The following is a 15,312-nucleotide window of genomic DNA, read 5'->3' as shown; positions in this document are numbered from 1 at the left end:
CTTTTCTTGATTTTTTTTTTTTTAGCTTGGAAAAAGGAAATGGTGATCACACAGTGATTTCAAGCTGGTTTTAGTTCACTGTAGCTCCCTGGCCTTGGCCACAGGCTCTGCGTAAACACTGACATCTTGTCTCAGGTTTTCCAGGCAGTATGTTCTTACTTTAGACAAAGTCCACCACTCTTTTCACATTTAGGCTTGTCCCACACCACCTTTGCCATGCATAAGGCAGTTCCTTGCTCATTACCCCTAGTTGATGCTCATCTTACCTCTGCCTTGTACAGTGACAAGGTAAGAATTAGGAAGATTAGCAAAATTACTGGAGGGAGCTGTTTAGGACAAAAAAAAAGCTGTGTTTTGTCTCTCTTAGAAACACATGATGTTTCTCTGTATCAGCCTGTGTTTCGGGGCAAATGGCCCCACTTTGGGACAGATCTGACTCAGATCAACACTTATCCTCATCTCTAGATGTTTCACCCATCAGCAAAGCAAAAAGACCATCAAGAAAACCGTCTACTAAATGTCAGAGGGTTGCAATGACCCACATGAGAGCCTGTACTATTAATAATTGGTTTAGATGAGGAGTTACAAACAGCCTTTGTTTCTTTTATAGCAGGAGGAAAAAGGAAACTTGTGTTACTTCAAGTGCTGGTGTGTGTGTGGTGCAATTTCTACGTTCCTAAGCAGTCTGCAGTTATTTTAACTACTTTTCCCCGGCTGTAATTCTAATGCATCTTCTGCCCAGATATCAGAGAGTGCCACAGACGTGTAACTACTCAAACAGCAAACGTGGTTTATCTCAGACAACAGAGCCAACAACGCACGTGCTGTTTTGCAGTCCCATCTCTGATATAGACAGTCTTTGCATGACAAGATTCATAATGCACATTTACTGCAGAAAAAACTGATATACCTTTAATAACTGATGGTGATTTGCAATAAACTGTAGAGTGCAAAGTGACTTTCCTAATTAAAACTCCTAATGAAAACAAAAGCAGCAGAACATGTTATAATGATATAGCTTGCTTTCTTACCATCTCCATAACTACATGAGTCCTTCTGCTTTGTTTGCTCTGACAGCCTCAAATAAAGAAAATAGAGGTGCCTCCAAGCTTTATTTTTCTCTCTTTTAATTTTATGCATATTTTTATTACTGGATAGCATCTCATGGGGTTGTGCTTTGTACGTGAATGCTGAAAGTGAACAGCAAATAAATTAAAGTAACAAGCCAAAATCTAAAAGTGCATTTTTGATGCTTTCAGCGTCATTTAAAAATATTTTAAGTTTTACACTTAAAAATATCATCACGCTTCCTTTCTGTTTTATTTGCTCTTGTGCCAGCAGGAGAGGGCAGATCAGACTCTAGATTTGACTTGTGAAATTTCTGAATTTGCCAAGAAGCCATTGTTATAATTTCAAACAATACAGGAAGAGCCACTGACCTGATGCGCTGCCACTGACGCCGGTGAGGCTGTGAGTGCACCCACCACTGTGCAGACGTGCTCTGGGCTGTGTAGATACTTAGTTTAACTTGCAATATGCAAGGAAAGAGCCTGCAATCAGATACCTCCAGAAGCTTGTACCAGAGGCAGGAACCACTGCAAGTCCAGTTCCTCTTGCAAAGTTCTTGCAAGATAAATAAGCAAAAATATTACCATACAGAAGGGGAGGAAATGGATTCATGGAGCCTGAGGCTGCCTGCAGCTTTATTTGGTCACTTTCCTTGATTTTCATTCCAGGCAGCCAGTACAAAAGAGGCAATACTGTGATATGCAGAAAATAAGTTCACCTTTCATAAGGTAGCCTGGTTCATAAGACCATATCAGTTTAGACCAGCAGAGAATTGTACATATTTCTTCTCACTGATGGTGTTATCAGCCCTCCAGAGCACTGCGTTATTACTTTTTTTCAATATAGAGCACTGATTGCTTTTGAAATGCTGCTGCAGTTTGTCAAACAATGAGGTTAGTTCTCATTTATGAAAAGACGTCTTTCTACAAGTACAGTTGTGCAGAGGAAGCTTTCAGAAAGCAATAACTGCAGTGCCTTTAATGTGCCTGTAATTTGTTAATATGAGTATATGTTACTGTCAGCAACATTTACAGCCAAGCCATCAGACACAATATTGAATGTAAACACACTAAAGCCTTTAGGAAGAGGAGAATAAATGGCAACTGTGATGGTTATAGGCTTTTTGGTGGTCTATCTTTAAGAAAATTCCCAGTTGTGACAACTGTATCTCTACTGATATTCTCCACCAGGCAGACTACTTTTGTCTATTAATCAGACATATAAGTGCTAAAAGTATTGACTCCTTTGATAACAAAGCAAAAATCAATTAAGCTGAAGTCAGGGATAGTTTGGTTTCTATTAGAGTCTCAGCATGGTGCAAGATGAGTTTTCTTCTACTGATTAGCACATCTGAGTCTAAAATATTGGTGATTTTTGTGAGGGGAGGATTTATTGTTCTAATAATCATACTAGGTATTTAGACTTAGTATGTCTCCAGGCTAATTTCAGAGAAACCAATGGTGACATAGGAGAGATGTGGCTGCCTAATGCTGCAGGCAGATGTGATTAGTTTTGTACTTATTTTTCAAATGGTACATTGTGATATTAAACTTGCTAAACACCCTTGAGTACAGGAGACAGGGCAAAAAGGCCTGTAAAACCACTCGCACACTTTAAAGTGGCATGGTCAAAATTTCCAGCCATTGAACTCCCTGAAAATGATAAAATATTATTGGAAAATAATCTCAACAATTGTACAGACCTTCAGATAATATAAAGTACCATCTTCCTACTGTAATAGCAGCTTATATCACTTGAGGACATGTGCCCCGTGTTGTAAAGCAACCAACCAGTATTTTTAAGCAGTTCAAGCAGCTTCCTGGTTAGAGGTGGAATCTGGAGTAGCGGTCACCACATGAATAGTTCCTGTTAAATTCAAGCTCTGTGTGTGTGCTCATTTAACAGAAAACCTGAAGTCACTTAAATTTTCTTATCTGGGTTCTTCCTCTTCTTTCTGAGCACTAATGCCACCAACTAATTATTCCTGAAGAGAGATCCCTTGAGCGAAGGCTAACATCTGTGTTGTACACTGACTGCTCTGTTAGGAGTGTAATGTTATATACAGTTGGTGTCTGATCAGATTTCATGTGCCTTGAAAGCCAGACAACCTGCAATAGGATACTCTTAGGCAGTTAAATCACATTAAATATTTAAACATAGAATTTGACATCATCCATTAGGTCTATTAAAGAATCTCACTTCTTGCTGCCAGAACTAACCACACAGCTTATAAATTGTATGACTTTTTAAATGACTAACTCTTTCTGCTTCTTATGCCCTCCATGAGTAAGTTTCCATGGTAGTTTCCAATATTTCCACAATACTGCCAGAGATTTTCTGTGAAAGTTTCTAATCCTATTTCCACTGAAGACAATGGGACTTAAATTAGTTTTGTTCTGTATGGGAGAAGGGAAGTAATAATTTATGGTAGAGAAATTAATGAACAAAACTGGATGAAGGAAATAAAAGCTTTTCTTAATTTGTCAGTAAAATTTGAGTTTACCAAGTAATATGTTTTATTGTAAGACCTCTTTGGTCTAGTACCAAATTACCAAGGACCCCAGAAGGGAGGCAAGCAGTACATTGCCAGTTCTTGCAACAAACTCCAGCACAAAGAAATTAAATAACTTCCCTATGGCCACACACTGATTACAATGGCAAAACTGAGGATTACAGCCAGGTTTTGTGACTATCAATGCTGTCTTTAGATTGATAATGGTGTCTTCTATCTTTGGAAAATGCCGTGGTGTTTTTGCTCAGAGCACTCAGCATTGCATTAGTTCTACTCCATCTGAAATCACTTAATATTAAGCCCGTACTCCATACATAAAGTAACAATACCATATAGAAATTGTATTTCACTTTCCTAGAAAGTCTGGGACCACCCTAATAGTAATGAAAGCCCTCTGCATTGTGGATTTCTTTTCCCCTTAAAATATTTTTGGTTTAGCTCTAGATAAAGTCTTTGGTGCTTTTTGGATCACCAATTCTTTCTATGGCTTACATCAGAACAAAAACTTTGCTCCTGTTTTGTCTGATTTCATAATCTTGTAGCCATCTTCATTGATTCAAGAAAAAAGATTGCTTTATGCTCATCCCATTGTCTGTTTTCAAAGACTGTTCTCTTCTAAGTTTTTGCAAGACTCTGGAAAAGAAACTTTTGTAGTGTTTACCTATACATTGTTCTTAAATTTAGTACCTCCTCTAACTTAATGTCCTGAGAAATTATTCCACTTCAGAAATTATTCAGCTTTCTTTATTCTGTTATTATTTAGGCCATTTTCACTGTGTGATTTCAAAAGGAGGGTAGTTTAAGTAATAAAGCAGAGCTAAATACCACAATATTATAATTTTTTCTGGATCTGCAGCAGTTGGGTGATGTGACATTGTGATGACTTTGAAGTAATATTGATGCTGAAGTTAAAAAATGCTGCTTGCAGGGGATGTTGACATAGAACATTCATATATAAAATGATGCTATATCGGAAAGTGTGGTATTATATAATGATAGCAAAAAATGATGAGAAATTATATTTAGGAAAACAGAAACAATTACTTGGATTTTTTTAAGGTAAGAAAAATTGATATGTTGTGTTTTTTTAAAAAGCATTTGTCTGAAGAAACGTAGTTTTATGATTTCTTTCAAAGAGGTGGGCATTATTGCTCATATATTAATCACTGTCATGGTTCTAACTTCATGGTAACTTCTAACCTAAAGGTAACTTCAGCTAGTAGTTTAACTTCTAAGAGCAAGTGTAGGAGGAGAGAGGTGTTACAGGAGGGTATGAATGTGATGACAAAGGCTATAATCTTTGGCCAGTAAAAATAACCTACTGCTTCATTTACGTGGTCTGACTATAGGAAACACTTTGGGATGAGCTCTGAGGTGAATTTGCCAGCATATCCGGGAGGAAACAGAGTGTATCTACTGCTTAGCGTATGCCCCAAGGGACACTTACCTGCTGCAGGGTGGGTGGGCTTTGTTAACTTCGCTTGAGTTTTTCTTGGAAGTGTTGTAGCATCCATCCTCGGAGAGCTTTGACACGGGATATGTGTGGCTGAGTAGCCTTAAAGTAAAAAGAGTTCCAGCTGCCCACAGGACACAGTATGGATGGTGGCTACCTACTCCTACAAGAAACCTGGAATTCAACGTGCTCTTGAGATTGCTCTAGAAGCTAGCATGGGTGATGGTCTGTGAGTCTTTGTGGTAAGCTCTTCTCCCTGCTCTATATAAGAACTTCTGCGAGAGCAGGAATCCTTCTGTCAAATCAGTTTGAAGGGTTGCCTCCATGTCTATGCTTCCAGTTGAAATAAAGTCAAGTCTTTGTCTCATCATTTGGTAAACTGCTTTTTCTGCTTTTTTTTTTTCCCTTCAGCTAATACAGACTTGATGGATTTTTCCTCCCAAAGGGAAGACGTCTGTGGTTTCTCACATACGCAAAGCTGCAGGCAATAAACAGAAAGAAACATAGTGCAGACGCATTTATTCAGGAGGAAAAAAGATCCTTCAGTTATACAAAACTTACCATTGGAATTGGATACTGAAAAAATAGGTTAAGCTTGAGGCCTTCTGATGTTGGCCTTTTCAAAGGTAAGAAAAACCTTTTGAACACATGCAGGGATTAATGTCTCGGACTCCTGACAGATGTTTTGCAGAAGACCTTTATTGTCAGCTTTTCATTGCTTATATATCTTTTTGACACATTCCTCACGTGATCACGCACACAAACTATTTCTGTTATTCGTCAGCTAGCTCTAAGCACGCGCCTTATGCTACATTCTAATAGGCTGTTCTATTTGCACTACCTCATTTGTTTTGGCTTACTTAAATTCTTCTTGGCATTTCCCAAAAACAGAGGGTAGGGATAAGGTAGCAGGGTCAAGGGGAGACAGAGAAATATCTTTGCTCAATATAGTCACCTCAAGGAAATGAACTGAACCAGGTTCCTTGATTCTTCAGAAGTTCATCTCTGTCTTCTTTACCTTGACCCTTTCTCACCTTTCACCTGTATTTCCAACTCCGCTATCCTGCCTGCAAACCTCCCACTGTCTCCATCTGGGCTCTCCTTTTCTCCTCAGCCTCCCTCAGAGCTCGCCACACACCTAAGGAATCAGTGTAATGCATTATCTGCTCCTTTCCTCACTGCTCTGGAGGCACTGTCTCCTCCTTATCTGTTATCTTTTAAATGTTCTGGACTGGTCCAACACACCTCTAGGAAACAAATGTCCATCTCGATATTGGAACTGGAATGTCACGTTCTTGGCAAAATACAAGCCTTATTAAGAGTTTCTGACATGATTCAAAGCTATATGAAATATTAGAAATATCAAGATAGCTGATCCCATTTTTACCACTCCAAGAGTGAACTGTACAGTATATTTAATATATTTTGTATCATCCTGTCTTCCCCAATTTTAATAACTCAAAACCATTATTTACAGGAGTAATTCCATCTTAGTTGCATTACTGTGCATCATAATAAAGAATTTATTTTTTACCTTGTTTGTTTGGTTTTGTGGGGTTTTTTTTCTGTTTGCTTTTGCCTAAACTTTTCCAGACTTCACGTTCTGCTCTGCTTTTGCTTCTCTGAGTAATTTGACTTTAGCTTTTCTTTGCTTTTAAAGCCCTTCTGCTAGTCCCCTGCTTCATGATCTGAACAAAAATGACCTTTGAGGAGGCAAACAATCTTACAGTCTTTGCTTAGTAAAGAACAGATTGAAAAATGGTATCCCATTTCCTCTGAAAATGTCTGGGTTTTTTCCCCTGCTAAGCTTTTGCCAAAAGAAGGGGAACACTTCTTACATTTCTAGCACTTCCCAGTTTCTCTATGTGTCTGGGCTGTTTGCTGCTGCCACATCCAATCTGAAGTATCCTCCACTGCTGAGGGATTTCATACTATACACTAAAAAGAGAACCAGAAAATACAGTAATAGCTTTAAATACATTGAAACGGTGGAAAAGCACAGAAGGAAATAATTACCACTGTATTCATGTTATTAGGCTAGACTGACACAGCCCCTTTCAGCACGCCATCTGTCTTTGATTAAAATGGAAAGGTTTCTTATGAAATGATGCGTTTGCAAGAGGTTCACAGCTGCAGAGCCAACAAAATCTTTTAACATCTGTTCAGTCCAAAGCGATCTGGACCTAAGCTACCTTTGAATGAATATTCCTGAAATGGTGCTTAACTTCAGGTATTTCTCTTTTGTGGTCTCATGGTTAATAGCAGTGTCACTGGTGAGCAGCATACTTGGTCACTTGGAAGGGTCAGGAGGGAGACTAACGTGAGCCTGGCCAGCTGCCTGGAAAAATGGCCTTTTAAAGCAAGGCTGGAATGGATTTTGCATTATTTTTTTGTGCTTTTGTTGTTCTAAATTTACTAATGGTGTTATCAAATGGGACTGTGGGAGAAACACCTGGTGGAGAGAATGGGTTTGTATGACCTGAGAAGGACTGCTGTTCAAATATCTCCAGGCTTTTTACCTTCCCAAGTCCATTTCAGGTTTTCAAATCTATATGATGTGAGAGATTGAAATTTTTATAGCTATAAGAAGACTATGACTATGCACAGAAAAGGGCATTATGTGACCACTGACATTGCTTAGTCATGAGTCTCGCTTTGCCACCAGGCAATGACAAACGGTAGTAACAGTCATTGCATATGTTCAGTCAATAATGAATGCATTTCAGACTACAACAGTTTTGTTCTTGTCAGGTTTCCACAGTGTTTGTTCACTGAAGAGAATGATGAGTTTACTCTTACTTGAGCATTCATCTCAGATGTGTTTGTGTTTAGTAATCTCTCTGTTTGAAGCACAGGAAATGACTGGGAGCCAAAAAAAAGGACTAAATATTTATATAGCAGTCCAGAAAGGTCATGGATTGTGCACAGGGATAAAGATAATCCATCTGGTATCAACTGTCTTATTTAAAAGGCAAAAAAAAGAGGCTACCTCCAGATATGATTAATATGTCTGTGCAACTAGATCATGCATGCATGGTTGCTTGCTCGAGGACTAGGACATAACAAAGCTGCTGCTGCTGTGCCATGCATTTACACCTACACAATTAATCCAGCAGGTCCAGCACAAGTCCTAATTGACAGGTATGCACAGATAAGAATTATGTACAAACATAACACCAGCACATCTGGATCTAGGTCTTTTGCTAGCCAAAAAGGCCTGGCTGCTCTCACTGCAGGTTTTAAAACAGTCAGTAAGACCCACTCTGATGTGAAGACAATGTAGGTGTGGGCAGCCAGTTGTCTTTGGCATCAGGCTGGTGGGTGTAGCAGCAGCAAAATGAGCTCAGCCTCATGGGACTGAACCTAGATTGCCATGGAAGGTGGACCAAGCTAGGTCGGGCAGCAGTGGGGAAGGACAGTCACGTTGCTCAGCAGGGGCAGGGGTTCACCTACCCAGAAGGCCCAGCAGCAGCAGAAGCAGCCAACCCATGTCGCACAAGCTCTTCATACCCTGGCTGTGTCTCCATTCTTCCCATTTCATCTTCTTTCCAAGGGATATGTCAGGGACAGCTTGGCAATGGACCATCATCCTTGGGGAAGCACAACTAAATTTGTGCTATAATTTTAAGAAGCTGTAAGTTGGCTGGTACATCACGTTCCTCTACTGTAGAGGTCTGGTCTTTGGTATGATGCAAAGAAGAGGGGAAAGGGGTCATTCTTGCAAGGCGTGATCAACTCGATGTGTATAAGCAGTCCTGTTAAAACCAGCAGACCTACTTGGAAAGCAAAGATAAGCACATGCAATAGGGCTTGCAGAATCTGAGATTGCCTTTTAAACACCTATTTAATGTAAGGATTGGATACCCAGTTTCCCAGCCAGAAGGGTTTCCCTCATCTCCAGGTAAAAGAGGTAGAAGGTCCTGCTAGCTCTTGTTCTGCAGCTGCAAGTCTTAAATTAGTTTTGGGTCCAAGTCCTCCTGCAAGATTACTCTCATATGAGAAGATCTCAGGGCTGTCATGTGCTGAGGTCACCTGAGTCTCTCACTTCCACAGCTACGGGTGCTCTCCCTGACAGCCTGAAAGTTTGGGTGTTGCTGTCACTTTGAGATGGGGTATGGGCCCATAGACAGTTTGCCTGGGCAAGCTGGAATGCCAGCTACCAGACTAGACCCCTGACAGTAATACAACAAGAATATGGTGTAATGGGTACATTCCCATCAGGTGCTTTGGCTCCTACAAGCCACATTGTCCTGTGATGGTGTGTGCTGTCAGAATTCCCACATTTCTAGCAAAGCCTGCTTCCTTCTTGTGCTGAGTTGTGACTGAAGACAACAGATGACATTTCATGCAGAGGTGTGATCAGCTTAAAAATAAAAGATCTAAATAAATAACACATAACCAGTCCAGATCCTGGAAAGTGAAAATGTAGTGATAAGTAATATTTTGACATTGGCTATCACTCATTCTGATGAGAGTCAGCGGCCCATGTTACTTGACTTAAATGGTCATTGAGAGGGACCATTAAAATTTAACTGCCCTTAATCAGATCATCCTATCATATATAAAACAACTTTCCTGCACATTAATTTTCTTAGTGGGTTTTTCTGGTGTGTGTTCCTGTATTTCTTTTTGCTTGTTCATTGACAAGGAAATGAGAATAAATGGATTATTCAAACAGTTTCTGCCAGCTTCCTAATGTAATGCATTTACCATCACCCCATTAATTAGCAGTCATATAAACACAAATATGTAAAATCCAATCTTTGTCAGCATGTGTTGTTGTATACCTGAGTTGATCTTGAATTTCAAAATGCTGCAGAACAGAACTAGAAGAAAAATCATCTTGGATCTTGTGTTTCCATTTCTTGGTAGTACTTGTTTCCTAAAGAACAGCATATACAACATATCAGCCATTCTTTTCCACTTAAATAATGAAATTTAATCTTCCTTGAGTTCTGTAAACACGGTCAGGCAATGCCTTTTTTAATGGAGAAACGGTGTCTACTCCTTGTGTTTTCCCATCCTATATACAGAAATTGTGATTACTTCCTCCATTACATTTGACGATGCTAACGCTGCTTTACATTGTCAGATTTTTCTTTTAATTTGAACATTTGTGTTATCCAGCTGGTGTTTAAAAATCAAGTCTTATATTCCTAATCTTGTAATAAAGAAAGGGTTCTATTTCGAGGATAATTTCAGGAAAAATATATGAATGATGTTATGGTTCTTGTGGGGAAAAGCAGTTCTGAGCACAAAAGAGTTGACAAGTTCATAGACTGTCAGAGAGAAAAACCCAGAGCAGGTTGCAGAGTGTCAAGGATTGTCCTGAAGATGATTACTCCCAGTAGCAAAGGTAAAGGTGAGGAATAGGAGTTGAGAGTGGATTTTGAAGGGGAAACCAAACCAAGACACCCCTGTCGCTACAATATTTTCATGTTTCAGCCTGTGTTTTATGGCTTGCCACAAGTAAAGTATAAGAAACTTGGTAAGTCTGCATAAACAGATGATGCTTCTCACTTCAGCACATATCAGATATGGTACAGACAATAGGTTGACAGGATAGATGTTTTAGATCAAAATCCAACACATGGTACAGTATGAACAAGCATGTATATAATGCTATTTGCGAATTTAAGATGCAATGAAGAAGATGCGGTAATAAATGTTTTTTTTACATGGAGACAGACGAGTGTTTAAAAATAGGCCTAATATTTGGCAGCTTTGGGTGGAAGAGAAGTAATGAGGCAGGAATACATGGTGTGTATGATATACAATGCCTTTTTACAGTGCAGCTTGTGACTCTACTATTTGAGTCTCCTGATTACTAAACACTTCACATAGCCCTCACCAGACATCTGGAAGCCATTCATGAAGAGCTAAGCAACATGTTGTGGACTGCAGTTCCTGGTGTACAAGGGAGGATGATTTCAAGACTCCACAAGGGAGACAAAGTAGAAAGGAAGAATGAGTTCTTATTTGAGCTATGTTAGGTGTGGTATGTTTGCCTTTGTTCACCAAAACCTGGAGTATGTTTTTGTGCACCCAAGCCATAGGTCCAGGAACATGGTCCTTAGTCTCTCAGGAAACAGGCCATCTCAGCCTGAGTCCCCTGCCTGGTGGGGAAACAGCATCTTCCTGACCAGGGCGACCCAGCTTATAACTTCTTACTCTATGCTATACTCACTAACTATAACTAGGAAGTTACCGTTTCCACAGCAGTAATGCTAAATACATATTTGACACTCCTGAGATGTTCATATTCCACCGGAGCTGGAAAAAAAAAGATCCTCAGTGCTTGATGGAACTATTTTTCACCTATCATAACTCAAAGTACTGGTAAAAACATTTCTGCCAAGATGCAATATGCTCCATGCTGCAGAAACACCACCCACATGTCTCTGTTAAGGTATGTTGCATGAAAGGACTGGGAAGCTGGTGAGGACTCAGCTTCCAAGAGTAGCAGGGAAAGTACAGGAGACAATAGCGATTCTTCCAGTCTGTCATGTCTGGCATTAGATGGAGAGCGCTATACGGCACTGTGAGTCTGGAGAGCCCTGGAAAGCGGAGTCCAAAGGTATGAGCTGGATAAAGCTTTTCTCTGTTTGTTGGTTGTTTTTTTTTTTCATGAATGAAGGGTAGGACTCCAACAAAAAAAAAAGCACTGGGAAAAAAATGAATAACCATGATGACACTGAAAGCTGTTATACATCTCTAGCCACTGTCTGAAGGAACCAAAGATACACTATGCAACACTGATAAAAAAGGCAGCTCATGATTAGACTAAGAGTGGTGCTTGTGGCCACTTGCAACAGAAAGCGCATTCCTCCAAATAAAAAAGCTTGGTACACTCTGTCTGACCTTAGCCTGCCACCAGTCACAGACACTTTTGCGATACAACACACTGTTGGTGACAGTTTGAAAAATTAAAGAATGATTGGAGATCCAAAAATAGTCAACTGGAAATAAGTATGTCACAGCACATGGACCAGGGCTTAGCACTGAAGTTACTCCAGGTATACCCAATATGCAGTGTATGGCATGCACTAACCTACATTGTTTCCTGCCCTTGCCCTTGTGGCACAGAAGTTTATATGAAATCCCAGAGTCTGGTCTGGGCTCTTCTCAGTGAACACCTCCCACCTCAGCTGCATTGTCATTTCAAATATTCCCTGGAAAAGGACAATTTCTTGATCACTGCATAGGAAACAGCCACTGCCAAACTGTTAGCAGCTCGCATTGCTCTCTGCCTGCTTCCTGAACTGCATCGTATGCTCATTGACTCAAGCTAAAACTTGCATTATGCATTATGTTCTTATTTATTTTTCATGTTTGCAGAAATCTAGTAAGACATTTTCTTTCCCTGACTGCCATCTCCCCAGTGTAACCCAGGCTTGAGGAAAATGGCTCAAGTGAAAAAAAAGATGAGAGTAGGTAAAAGTGATGCCGCAAGGAAGACTGCACAGCCCAGTCACCAGTGATGGCAAAATACAACAGACTTTGTCTCAGAGAAGTGTTTCCAGTGTACTGCATTGTTTACAGGAAGAAGGTGGAAGAGAGTCACATCCCAGCACTGGGGAGTCTTTGCTGTGGTTAGAAAGTGCTGCATTTGCACAGGTTTCACTAAACAGGAGAGGGGATATTGTGTTACTTTTCTGTGAACATGGAATGGCTACTTAGGCTTGAGCAAAATTTAAGGCTTAAGCACAAAGTTGTCAAAACGGAATTTCCTAAATAAACTGCCATTGGCTTTATTGAAATCTGGTCTGTACTTAAAGGCCAGAATATGACAAATGTTGGCTTGTTTATTAAAATTCCCTCGTTTGACAGTTTATAAAGGCAAAGTGGAATGTCTTTTATTCTAAAAGTTTCCAGACATAAACCAGAATTATCAGGTTTTGTGACTAGATTAATCCTCATGCAGCACTAACCATGCAGCATGAATTAAACCTGTTACTTGACAGTGCATGGTATGTGAAAAGCTTTATTTACAAAAATTTGGTGGCCAATACTACATCTTAGACTCCTCATGGTGGCTTTATAAGAAGAAGGGAAGTGGGAGTCTTGCTCCACTTGTTCTACATAGTCTCCTTTCAGAAAAGTCAAATAGACTTGACTGTGAATAAACCCAAGCAAGAGCTGCCTGCCAAACAAGAAAAAAACTTAGAAAAAGATAAGTCAAGAACTCAGGCAGCAAGCTCAGAATCTTGAAATCCTCCTTAGATCAACACTCTTTCCATAAAAGCCTTCCTTGTCAATGTCCCTGGCTCCAGATGATGTTTCATGGGGACCTACTTACCAGAGCACATAATCAGCACTCTTTTTGAAGTGGAACAGAAAATTTCCACTACTGTGTTTATTGATCAGAAAATGCTGCTTCATAATTAGCTTTTTTTTTTTTTTTGATGCATGCTTGTTTATGTGAAATATCACTCTAAAAGAAGTCAGTGAGGTATTCCAACAATGGTGAAACGTTCCCTTTTCCATTTTCCAAAAGTAACTCTCCTGCTTACCATTTAGAATTTACTTGCTGACGCGGAAGTCACGGACACAGCACATGATCGGTATGATCAAGCAAATGTCAGTTTATTGCAGACACAGCACGGTTAATATAGCTCTTTAACCACCTAATCATGCACAAGTCTATTGTTAATTGGTCAGCTGTGTTTGGCCACGCGCTGTTAGTTATATTCGGATTCGTTTATACTCTTAATCCACGTGCACAGCCTGATCTACCCATATCCTGCTTTTAGTTCCGCTAGTCGGTGGTTACTTCCCCGTTTTCCTGCTTTCTTCATGCCTTTAAAACCGCAGTCGACCTTTGCGACATCCTTGAGGCCTTCTTGTTCACAGGCAGATTAAGTCCACGCAGTCTGAGTCTGGATTTTTCACTATGTGTCCTTGGCTTTCCAGATATCCCACATTTACTTTCTAAGAATTTTAATTTTGTAAATGTTTAAAAACTTTAATGCTTTAAATTCAAAGTAAAAAGCTATCATTTAGATAAATACTCAACATTTTACTCAGTCCAAAACAAATTACTTAAATATCTTTCAATGTCTTTCAATACTTTCAATATCTGGCAAACATATTTTGTTTCAAACTTTGATTCACAACAAAAATGAGCTTGAAATGTCAAAACCTCCTTGTGGGTCACAAGTTCTGAATTTCAATCAGTTCTAGTTATTCTGAAATTCTGGGCTGATGTCTCATTAGGTGTCTAGTTATACCTACTAGAGTGCATGTTAGGAAGAGCCGAATAGGGGAAGGACACCAGGAAGGACACCATGGCCAGCGAGCTCCTGAATTGGCCATGACTGCACTAGCTCTAGACCTGGTAAGTTACTCGGGTAGTGAATCATGCTGAGAGGTAGGACTTTTGGCTCATTTGGATTTTAGCATCCACAGAAGCATCTGGAGACAGGGCAACGCTGTCCTTGTCCTGGTCAGAGCCACCTTTATGAGGCACAGGTGTTCCCAAAGCAGAGAGAACCAAAGCCTATGATGATACATGGCATTTTGGAGCCTGAGTTCCCACTCCCAGGGATTGTCCCAGGCAGCCAGACTTTGCCTGAGACCACACAGAGAGGACAGCCTTGGTGGAGACTCAGGCTCTCATTAGCCCCTTAGGTCAGATCCTTTTTTGGTTGGCAGGTGTGGAAGTAGCTCACTGCTCACATTTTAAAACTGAAAAAGGCAGAGTACTTACAAACCTATAAAGGAAGAAAGTGGTAATAGGAATAATACCTGGGAAGATGGTTAATCTTTTTTTAGCCCAAGAGCCCTTGTTATCTGAAGGACCTGTAACTTGGTTTCCGGGACATGTCTTAGTAGTGAGAAATACCTCGGTCTCAGCTATGCTGGCCTGCAAAGCACCTCATAGACACCCTGTAGGTTTTGCAGTGGCTTTGAATCGTTTAAGTCAGAAGCAGCTGGTTTTGTGCCATGTCTCGCTGTAATGCTGAGCTTGATTAAATTCTGAACACCGATATGTCCTCTGCTTCCAATTCAAGCTGATCTTCAAGCTCTGGCTTTGAAATGTCATCCTGGAAGAAGGCAAGAACAAACACCAGAAAATATCTTGAGAAGCTTTTAATTGCGTTTAATTCTTCAATTCTCCATCTCCTCCCTTCCCACTCAAAACCAAAAACTGCTTGTTTTTTTCGTTTAACTAAAAACAAACTATGAGAAAAGCAGGTATTATCCTACTCTAACAGCTGTATGCAATTTACAGTGTATATTGAGTGTACTGTTTTCATTTTCATCGCTTGTCTCAGAG

The sequence above is a fragment of the Phalacrocorax aristotelis genome, chromosome 4 (assembly GCF_949628215.1).
Source record: "Phalacrocorax aristotelis chromosome 4, bGulAri2.1, whole genome shotgun sequence".
In the NCBI taxonomy this organism is placed as follows: domain Eukaryota; kingdom Metazoa; phylum Chordata; class Aves; order Suliformes; family Phalacrocoracidae; genus Phalacrocorax; species Phalacrocorax aristotelis.
The sequence above is the reverse complement of the archived record's forward strand: the minus strand, read 5'-3'. Positions refer to the sequence as shown.